Here is a 12057-nt window from a genome sequence, read left to right on the forward strand (position 1 = left end):
CCTTAGAAATCCATGTTCATTAATACCTACTAGTTACTAACTGGATCGGACGCAACTCAAAAGTCTATCCTGATTCAATTACTCTCTTAAAGTTATTCTTAATTTCTTAATCTTAGGATTCTTTATTAATTTTAGTATATATCTATATCTATACACACATATTTATTTGTCAAACTCTGTGCTTAAATAACAGCATAGACTTTACCAAACAAATTTAAAAGCAGACAAAACTGAAATTCACTTGGCTCTATTTTCATGATTTATGACATAATTAAATGATAACTGGGCAACAAATGTATGAGAGATACTGCAGTTTTTCACTGGCCAAAATATAGTACCAAAGCTGAGGGGTAGGAGGGCTTGCTGCTGACAAATATACATGATAAAAGCTCAAATGTGAGCCAAGCGTGTTGAGAACTATGATCTTCCATCCTCTAAATATCTTTCATTCAGGCTAAAATTCATTGGTATGGCATACCAAATAGGATCGGGGGATGTTTTCCCCTCTAAATTACAGAGTTGCCTGGAAGAAAGAACTATAATGACAGCCTAAGATAGAGTGTTAAAAAGAAAATATTTTATCATAGTCTAAGGACACTCCACCTTACTTTTGTTAGCTGGGTATAGTCTGGCTCAAGAGCTTTTAACCTTTCCTTATCAAAGAGAGGTTTTCAGTCACACCTCCCAGCTGACTTGAATTGAGATACCTGGAAGCTTTCTCTGAAGAGATGAAACCCAGGAGTTGGTAGTAGGCAACATTGCCTAACGGAGAGCCTAAGACTAGTGGATTGATATGGACAGTGAGTCTCAAATAAGTCCAGATGAGAACAAGAAGCAGGAAACAGCTAAAATCTGATCCCCTTTGGGGGATCAGGAAAGACACCTATTGGGTGGACACCACTGGGGAACAGTAGATATATGATATTATACTTAGAAGCAAGCCCAGTTGACCTCCATTCTTGCTGGGGAAGAGGCCTAAAGAGAAGATAATGGTATATTACTAGAGATATTAACCTTCATCCCTTAGCACAGTGCCTGGTACATAGATGGTACTTAATAAATGGTTGCTGTTGACTGACAGTAGCCACGTAGCATCCTAGATATGAGTTGTCCTTGCACGTGAATGTGTCAACTCCTTTTATTCCCTACATATGTGTTCTTCCATAAGTGTCCCCCCGGCCATACAACTTCCCCATATGTGATCCCTATACATACCCGCTCTTCTTTCTGATGTTATGTGTCTCCACGGGCAAGTGTACCACAGGTTTATGGGTAGAATGTTCTACTGCAACTTTTCTTACTATGCTTGTTTAAGTACCTTTGCTTTGAATTAATTGCATCCTCTGGATAACTAGAAAAAGGAAACATGTTGGTGGGGACTCACAAAGCATGGCTCTGAGCATGTGTGTATTGCAAAGTACCTCAACCTGAAGTCACTTTGAGTGGGGGCCAGGGATTGATCTAGGTCCTACAAATCAAAATAGAACTGAATGGTTTAGATTAGAGTCACTCAAGGATAATGTAGAATACATGTGTTAATAAAACTGAAATATAGAAAAATGACATTTGTAACAAACTAGAGTTATCTTTTGAAAGAGGGAGACTGTATGATTTGACCTTTTGATTTTAAAAACAGCATCATAGAACATTAGTTTGAATTTTACTCAGTCTATGAGAGAGGAAGAGTAAGTGAATATTGGGTTTTTCATCATCGTCGTTATCATCACTGCCATCATCATCATTTTATATATCTATATCTATATCTATCTATCTATCTATCATCTATGTATCTATCTATCTATCTATCTATCTATCTATCTATCTATCTATCTTCTCTGTGTTTCTATTTTAGAAGTAAATGGCACAGATGATTCAGGTCAATTTGCATGAAATTTTACACGTGTCCAGTTCTTATGACCTACTAATTTCATATATATAAATATATACACACACGCACATACACACACATATATATGAAAAAGATATATAAAGAAAAAGAGAAATATGTATATATATATATATTTTTTAACTTGGCTTTCTTTTTTCACTTTTGAAGCATTTTGACTCAGCTCACAGGCAAACTGAAATAAAACTCACTTCCTACTATTTGTCCTAATGGAAAATCATGGACTAAAGCTTTCTGGAAGTGAGCTCAGTATTTTAATAAATTACAAACTGACAGTGTAGTCAGTGAAAGTGCTCTGACAGCGACAAGAAGAATCTGATATAAATGGAAGAAAAAAGCCTTCTATGTATTACTTTAAATTGACCCTACTTTTAAAAGTCTTTCTTTTGACAGCACCTCAGGTGCTCAAATAGATGTTGCCAAAAATAAGTCTATGGCTATAATGCACAGCCCCAGCCCTGGGAAACTTTATATAAGATATTAGGTTAGACCTAGGGGATATAGAGACAAAAATGAAATTGCCCCAACCCTCAAGAAGCTTATGTTCTCCTGGAGACATCCAGAATGTAGACAAGTAACTGTTTTATGACACTGTTCAATTGAGTCTTATACAATAAGTAATAATAGCTTACATTTCAATCATTCAAAAAGTATTTGTCAATTATGACATATCAGGTGGCATGGTAGGCACTGGGGATGCAATGAAAAAAACAATAAAGAGCTCTTGTCCTCAAGGAGCTTGCAATCTAGTCTGGGTGAGCAACATTTAACAAGTATTATTATTATATACAAAATAGATAAATATAATTTTGTGGGGAAGGCACTAGCAACTCAGGGAACTATAAGACTTCATGCAGAAAATGACTCATAAAATGAGTCTTGAAGGAAAGTACAGATTTGAAGAAAGTATGGATTGGGAGAGATTCCAGGTATGGGGGCTAGCAGTGTAAAGGCACAAAAATGAGATAATATGAACACTAGGAAGAAAGCCAGTTTAATCAGAAGTTAGAATGCATGAAGGGGAATAATGTATAAGGCTAGAAAGATGATAGAATGAGGACAGGTTCTAAAATGTTTTAAATACAAAGAGAACTATTTATATTTGATCCTACGATAATAAGGAGCCATTGATATTTATTGAGTAGGGGAAGGATATAATCAGGATTGAGCTTTAGGAAAATAATTTTGGTAGTTGTATGAAAGATGAATTTAAGTAAGGAGAAACTCGAGGAATGGAGAAACAATTAGGAAGCTATGAATTTAATAGAGGGGAACCAGAGTGGTGCTTGCATGAGTGAAGATAAAGGGAAGATACAGGAGATGTTGCAGAGGCAGCCACAACAAGATTTGGCAACTGACCATATATGTGGAGAGAATAAAAATGAAAAGTTAAGAATAATACCAAGGCTACCAACAGGTGACGAGGAAGATGTTGTGGTGTACACAACACAAACAGGAAAGTTTTGGAGGAAAGATAGTGACTTGTTTTGGATATATTACATTAGATATGCCTATGTGACATCCAATTTGAAATGTCCAATAGGCAGTTCATGATACATGGCATTGGAATTGAGGAGAGACACTTGGGCTGGATCTACAAATCTAAGCTGTCTTCAACATAGAGAAGGAAATTAAACCCATGTGAGCTGCTAAATGTAACCATAAGAAAGACTGTGGAGAGAGAAGAAAAGGGAGGCCAGGGCAGAAACTTGGGGTACATCTACATTTGTGATATAAATTATGATCCATCAAATGAGACTGAGAAGATATGGTCAAATATATCAATAGAGAAGACAAGAGAGCAGTGTCTTAAAACAGAGAAAGGAGAGAGAATTCAAGAAGAGAGGGTGGTTGGTGGTATCAAATGCTGCAGAGAGGTCAAGAAGGATGAGAGTTGAGAAAAGGCAATCAGATTTAGTGACAAAGAGATCATTGGTAATTTTGGAAAGAGCAGTTCAGTGGAGTCACAAAATTAGAAAACAGATGGAAAAGGACCTATAAGTTAGAGTGGGGAGGTGCGTGATGAGAATAATTCAGTGTTGGGATTTCATAAGGTATGGTCAATGGTAAGATAGAGGAGCAAAGGAATCAAGAGTAAAATATTGCATAAAGTTGAATTGGTTCATTAAAGCGTCAAGACTAGAAAGGGAAGAAAGTAAAACCAGAGTAGGGATAAAAGCCTAGAAAATTATTGAGAGATTTAAGGTTGTAGTTAAGTGAGAACTAAGAATTGGTTAATGAAGTATACAGCATAGGAAAATATAGAATGAGAAAATATGATCAGATAGGGAAATGTCAGAGTTCTTAAACATGGAATTATTTGAAGGAACATCACATTGTATATTGAAGTCCTTTAGTATAAGGGCATGATTTAGTGTAAACAAGAAGCCTGAGAAAGAACTTAATTCTTTGTATAGAACTGGATAGAACACTGGACTTCTAATCAGGAAGACCTAAATTTATATCTTGCCTTAGATACTTAGTAGCTGTGCGACCTCAATTTCTTCATTTGTAAAAAAAGCAAAAACAAAAAACAAGAACAAGACAATAGCACCTATCTTCCAGGGTTGTGTAGTGAGGATAAAATAAGAAAATTTTTGTAAAAGGCTCTGTAAACTTGTAAAAATGCTGCTGCCACATCTTTGTTGTAGGAAGGAAAATGGGCCAGTAGATAACGACAATGAGGATCTGGATTTTATATAATGACTTTCAAAGGAGGAGAGGTTGCTGAGTAATGATGGCAGAAGAAGAATTCAGAAATGGTAATGGAAAACAAAGAGTATTCTAACTCTTCCTCTAGAACTAGGGTGTTGTAGCATATGGGAAGGTACACTCATTACTAGAAAAGGTGACCAGAAATACAGTGTCACTAGAGGGCAGTAGGCTTTCTTTGAGTTCCAGTAGGTGGAAAGAGCACAAGGTCTAAAACAATGGGAAATTTGTTAATTACAGGAAAGGAATTCCAGAGGGCAATGGGTGGGGCAGGGAATAAAACTGGAGAAGAAGTTGGGTGGATAACATTGAGGTGGGTAGAAATGAGAGAAAGGCCTTAGGGCTTGGCAAAAAGGTGCTTTGTTTTTAGGCCTGAAGGGATTGAGTATCATTGGGTTTGGGAGAGTAAGAGGGGGCAGTAGTTTGCTATTCATAATAGAAGACTTTGGGTAGAGGGAAGCTGATCATGTCAGGTGACTAGAATGTTCTGTCTTGGTGCCACCTTACATCTCAACACTGCCTTTGTGGTCACATGAATCATTAACCAGTTTAGACTGACCCATTTCTTTACGGTTTACTTTGTATGTATTGTATGTATGTGTGTATGTATGTATGTATGTATGGATGGATGGATGGATGGATGGATGGATGGATGTACGTGTAAAGTATGTATTACACATATTATATCATTCTATCCACCCAGCAGTCTTACATAGATAGGGAATGCAAATAATATTATCCCTACTTTGCAGATGAAGAAACTCAAGCTCAGAGTAGTTGTGGCCTCCTTAAGGTTCATAAAACTAGTAAGTGGTAGCTCTGACTCCCAGTTAAGTAACCTTTCCATTACACAAAGTGTGTGTTGAAACACCTGTCACCACAGCCTCTTCATAGCTCTATGTAAGAGACTTTCCTTCCAGAGTTAGTATGAAGAAAAATGGAGCTCAAATCATTTCCTGATTTCTCCAGTTGTTGCCATGTCCTCATTTTACAATGTATCTTCTACTGACTTATCGATGGACAAGTTGTATCCCACTGTAGAATGTTAGTTCCTTCAGGGCAGGGACTATTGTGGGATATCATTTTCGTATGTGCTCAGTATAGTTGGTGTTCAATAAAAGCGACTCAAATTGAACTACATACAGCATTTTATGGTGGAAATAAATGTCCTTTTTCATGTTTGATCGAATATAACCATTCTGATTATATGTCACTGAAAAAAACATAGCTAAAGTGTTCTGGGTGCCACAGGGCAGATGAGTATGTGTGTGGGGAAGATGAGGGAAGAGTTGTCTTTTTCCTCAGTTTCAAAGTGAATTGTACTTATTGCCCTAACCAAGGGTCTGGTCACATTTATACGAAACAGGCATAATCAAATACTTCTGCTGGGGACAGAGTTCCCATTTCAATTACTCACTAGATCAGAGGATCAAGTGTGCAAAGGGATAAAGACCAAAGTTGCCTTCTCTCCGTCAGAGGAAGAGTGTATATCTGATGCCCTTCCAAATGCCAGGGGGACATCACATTTCAGTGCTATTCATGCAGGCACATGATTACATTGACATCAACTGACATTTCAAATAAGGGCCTGTCCCTCTTCTTTGTGGTGTTTTTTTTTTCTTGTGGATGGGCTCTACGTTGTTTTTTTGTCAAGTATCTTAAAAATGTAGCATTTCATATCTTCTGACGATGATCTTGACACCACATTTTCCTGTCTTATAAACATTTTACAGTGTGGTTTGTTTAGTGGAGAGGAAGCATTTCTGTGAGATGTCTGGGTCATATGTGCCCATTTTTGATGAAGTCGGCAATTCTGTCAGCCATGCCCTAAATTGAGTTGAAGACGACCTCTGAAACTGTTCAGGTATTTCTTTAGATATGAACCTATTTTTTCAATCCTTGATCTTATAGATATTAAAAAAAATTCAAATCATTTAGGCAGGGGTGGGGAACCTGTGACCTTAAGACTATGTATGGCCCTCTAGGTCCTCAAGTGTGGCCCTTTAATTGAATCCAAACTTCGCAGAACAAATTTCCCCAATAAAAGGATTTGTTCTGGACTCAGTCAAAAGGCCACAGCCAAGGACCTAGAAAGCCACATGTGACCTCAAGGCCACAGGTTCCCCACCTCAGAAAATTGTAGGGAAATGTAACTCTGGATTCAGTAAAATTCTGAATTATATTGTTTTAAAAATGTAATTTGTTTTGAAGTACTCCATGACTTGGACTAAAGGAACAGAGAACTGACTTTCTCAGGAGAGCCCTTTTAATAGATAACAATCAGATCCTTGGTCTATGCATTGTTCAAAAGTAAACATTTGTTTTCAAAGTGCTTGAGGGTCTAATATGACCGAAGAGGAAAATGACAAATGTTGAAGGGGATGTGGGAAATGTAGGGCAATAAGGCACTGCTGGTGAAGATGTGAATTGTTCCAACCATTCCGGGGATCAGTTTGGAACCATGCCCAAAGAGCTATCAAATCGTGCACACCCTTTGATCCAGCAATCCAACATAACACTACCAGGTCTGTAGCCCAAATAAAAAATGTTATATTGTTTCAATACAGACTGAAGCATGCTATTTTTTACTTTCTTTCTTTCTTTCTTTCATTTCTTTTCTTTTATTTGATTCTTCTTATACAAAATGATTAGTATGGAAATGTTTTACATGGTTACATATGTATAAATTATCTGATTGCCTACTGTCTCAGGGAGGGGAGAGGGGAAAGGGGAGGGAGGAATAGAATTTGAAACTCAAAACTCTTAAAAGAAACAAATGTTAAAATTATTTTAACATGTACTTGGGGAGAATAAAATAAATTAGAAGGAAGCAGCACACACAAAAAAAGAAAAACTTTAAAGTGCTTTAGGGGAAAAAGTGTTTTCCATATAATAAAAAAAGAAAAAGAACTTATGTATACAAAAATATTTATAGCATCTCTTTTCATGGTAGCAAAGAATTTGAAATTGAGGGGATGTCCATCAATTGGTGAAGGACTGAACAAGTTGTGATACGCTATTGTGATGGAATACTATCGTGCTATAAGAAATGATGTGCAGGAGGACTTCAGAAAAACCTGGAAAGACTTATATAAACTGATGCAAAGTGAAGTAAGCAGAACCGGGAAAGCATTGTACACAGGAACTGCATTATTGTACAAGCAATACAATGATCCAAGACAATTCCGAAGGACTTATGATGAAAAATCTTCCACCTCCAGAGAAAGACCTGATGAAGTCTGAATACAGATCAAAACACTTTTTTTAAACTTTTTTTTATTTGTCGTGTGTGTGTGTGTGTGTGTGTGTGTGTGTGTGTGTGCTTGGTCTGTGTTTTGTTTTGTTTTTCACAACATAACTAATATGGAAATATGTTTTGTATGACTGCACATGTATAATCTACATCAAATACTTGCCTTCTCAATGGGGGAGGGGAGGAGGGAGGGAAGGAGGGAAAGAATTTTGAACTCAAAATTTTAAAAAATGAATGTTAAAAATTGTTTTTATATGTAATTGGAAAAAATAATCAAAAAAATAAAATGCTTGAGGGTGCTAAAAAAGATTTTGAATACAACCTAAAATTTCCCCTTGAAATTTTATATTCATGGAAACATCAAAGCCTTAAGACTGGAAGAAAGCTTAAAGCTCATCTAATAGAGTGAAATCAAGCTTAAATAGAAAGGGAGCCATTATTGTGCATAAAAATCCATTGTACATAAGGATCTCTGTGAGCTGCATATTGACTAAGAAAACTGTATGTTAACATTATTTGTGTTCTATTGTATTGTTATTTATTTTGTTGGATGTTTCCCAATTACATTTTAATGCGTTTAGGGTGTACTTGGGAATACTGCAGGCTACACATTTGATGCCTCTGATGTCGTCCACCCTGCTAATTTTATAGATGAGGAAATTTAGGTGCAGAGAGGAGACACATCTTGCTCAAGGTCTTAACAAGTAAATAAATTTGTAGATTTAAAGCTGAAGGCACCTCAGAGATCATCTATTATAGTCCCTTTGCTTTATAAATAAGGCAAATGAAGATCAGAGAGGTTGAATAAGTTGCCAGAGTCAAACAAGCCATGTGTGCTAAAGGCAAGATTCACACCCATGTCTTCTAACTCCAAATCCGGTATTCACTGCAGCCTAGCCTCTTAACTCCAAGTCCAGCATTTCCCCCCACTATAGTGTGCTTGCCCCTAAGTGGTATAAACAGGACTAACACACTGATCTCCAGACTCAGAGAAATTGTGTTTACACTTTTATTTCACTTTGCAAATCCATCATGGAATCGTGGAACTTTATGATTCGAATTGACATTCAAGAATGTCAATTTATGTAGAAAACTGAGCTTCAAGGAACTGAGAGTGACCCAGCTAACTGGTGACAGAACCAGGATTTGAACCCAGATCTGTTGTCTCCTAGTGCAACTCCCTATTTTCATGTTTTCTCCTTTCTTCATGAAGAATATAAAGGTAAATTTGTTCTCTCATCATTTCGGGTATTCAATCCTTGCCCCCCTACTGGTCTTGAGTTCCTTAAGAACAGATACTGAGAAGTTAAAAAACAATGACAATAATAACGATAAAAAACCCTGTGTGGACATATAAAAGATGGTTAAAACATTATAAATGAACTTTAATGTCTGCCTGTGTTTGGTTATTCTTAACCAGATGTATGATTTCATTGGTATAGGGAATTTTTGATGAGGAAACTACTTCTGTTCATGCAATTTGGCATCTTCTCTGAAACTAATATAGTCATAGATAATTGTTTAGTGCACTGGGAGCTTAAGTGATTTGCTCCCAGTCATGCAGCCAATATAGTAATACTAATTATAATGATGATGATGATGATGATAAATAACTAGCATTTATATAGCTCTTTCAGGCTTACAAAGCACTTTACATATCTTAACTCGTTTGATCCTTACAATAATTCTATGACGTAGGTGCTATTATTATCCCCCTTTTTACAGATGAGTGAACTGAGGCTGAGAAGCGTGATTTGCCCAGATAGCTAGTACAAGTCTGATACATTGTCTTCCCGATTTCTGACCCCAAGAAAAACTATCTCCTGTGCCATGCTATTTCTCATGTTTAAAAATATCTACTATATCTATATATAATTTAAACATTATGTATGTATAATGTGTGTGAATGTGCATTTCAGTCAATTCTGTTTTCCTAATACATCAGCCTACCTGGCTCAGGCCAAGTTTCTTAGGCTTGCCTGGGTTGAATCTCTGAGATTCTTTTCCTTAGATGGGGCAGGAATTGATAGGAGCTGATGGCTGCTACACAGAAGTATAGCAAGGGGTAAGCACCAGGGAAAAGGTAGATTTGGGAGACTAGTGTTTATAGTGATTGGGCAGATTCTTTGTCAAACTTAAGTTAAACACACACGGATTGAGCTGTAAGGAGTAGAGAGTGGGGAGAACAAGGATCAGAAGAGAGTGATTATAAGCCAAACTCTCTGAAGCCTATAACCTAAGCCAGTGACAGGGGCCACTGACTGAGGATAGATCCATGAGCCAGACTAGGGTGAGAGAAGGTTGTGAGACAAGCTGAGAACTTAAGCTGAGATCTCTCTCTTAGAAAACTTGTGCCTTTTGAGTCCCTGACTGGAGTGCCCATTGTTAAAAGGAAAACTGTAGCCTTTTTGGCCCAAAAAGAAGTGGTCTGCTTCAGTCTTAAAAAAAGATCAGTCCAAGTGAAGCAATGTCTCAAAATTGCTTATTTCTGTAGTTCTCTGAGATAACAGCTAGCATTTATATAACACGTAAAGGTTTGCAAAGTGCTTTACAAATAACTATCTCATTGGATACTTATAACAGCCCTGGAAGCTCTGTACTATTATTGCTCCCATTCTACATATGGGAAAACTGAAGCCCAGAGAGTTGTGACTTATCCAGGGCCACACAGAGAGTGTCTGAAACTGTATTTAAACTCAAGTCTTCCTGGGTCTGAGTCCAGGACTCTTGCCCAATGTACCACCTAGCTGCCTACCTGAGATGGATATGAAATAGTCCTACAATCTTTGGGGGTAGCCAGGAGAGGGCTAGAGGGTTGAGACACGTGACTGTGCCCTATCCTTCCCCCATGTCCCCACTTCCAAATCCTTGGAGTCCTTCCCTATCCAATTCTTCCGCCAGAGTTTTAATTCCAGGGTCTTTCTGCTAACCATTTTATAAACTGTTAACATAGAGGAATAGCAAGATAAAGAACGTGTCCAAAATCTGATCATCTAGACATGACTGAACAACAATTAACAAAAGAGAGAAAAGAAGTAAAAGGTAGAAAAAATGTCTAGAAGACTCCTTGTTGGTATGGTCAACAGAGTGCTGAGCCCCAAGTCATAAAAACCAAAATTTATCTCCTCCCTGGCTCCCTAGCCTGAGTTCAAATTCTGTCTGTCACTAGCTAGATGACCCAGGACAAATTCCTTAACCTCTCTCCTCTTCAGTTTCCTTATCTGTCAAATGGAAATATAATATACTTGCCTACTTGGGTTGTTGGGCAGGTCAAATAAGATTAAAGCATTAGATAGATGTTAGCTATTATTAGTATTATTTTGGACCAGGTGTGAAAAGCTTGATTCTTGGATTCTTCTTGAGGCCTGTGCTCAGTTTTGATTTGCTTAGATCCATGTCTCTAATTACTAACCAAAGACAATTTTATCCCAAGAGAAAGAATAGAAAGGCTCCCAAAGAAAAAGCAATCCTTGCTCCACAGCCACCAGAAAAATCAGCAGACAGTTTGCTATAGTAAATCATCATGAAAATTGGCCTCCAGAACTTTTTAACAACCAACTCTGGTGGGATCAAAAAATGTGGGCAATACCCTTTTAAATTTAATCTGCCTTGTTAATCCCCATCATTTTCTCAAGTCTAGCCAGTCAATGAAATAATAAATTAAGTCCCAATTTGTACTTATGCTGATTTTCCTAGGCATAAATGTTCACTCCCCAAATTTAATGATCAGCTCTCCTGACCTGGTTCTGGCTGGCTCCAGTGCATGCATGCGTGCACACGTGCATACACACACACACACACACACACACACACACACACATACACACACACACACACATACACACACACACATCAAACAAGGGAATATGACTTAAGAAGAGGAAGGAAAGACAGACAGAGAACATTTGAAGGTAACAGAATTTTGGAATCTAAAGGCAATATCGGGAGAGGAAGAAGACATGGGTAGTTAAGCTGTTTGTTGTCCTGATGAAGTCTGTCAAGGAAACTTTGTTAACGTGTTGTAAATAATAGAGAGGTCTGGTGGCCTACTGGGGCATGTTACCAGTACGTTACCACCTGACAGAGATGGCAACCACTATCTACTTCTGATCAGATGGGGGCAAATGGTACTGACAAAGAGAAACTAAAAAAAAAAACAACTATCATTAGAGATAGTGAAGTCTCA

The 12057-nt window shown here is 37.5% G+C and overlaps 1 long non-coding RNA gene across 1 annotated transcript; it reads left to right on the forward strand.

Moving 5' to 3' along the window:
• Positions 1 to 6378: 6378 nt before the first annotated feature.
• Positions 6379 to 8032, forward strand: LOC144454775 (uncharacterized). Its single transcript, XR_013483307.1, has 3 exons — positions 6379 to 6482; positions 6949 to 7143; positions 7572 to 8032. It is a non-coding gene; the product is annotated as an uncharacterized LOC144454775 (long non-coding RNA).
• The last annotated feature ends 4025 nt before the right edge of the window (positions 8033 to 12057 follow it).

Source organism: Phascolarctos cinereus, unplaced genomic scaffold (assembly GCF_003287225.1).
Source record: "Phascolarctos cinereus isolate Bilbo 61053 unplaced genomic scaffold, phaCin_HiC Scaffold_7;HRSCAF=346, whole genome shotgun sequence".
NCBI lineage: Eukaryota > Metazoa > Chordata > Mammalia > Diprotodontia > Phascolarctidae > Phascolarctos > Phascolarctos cinereus.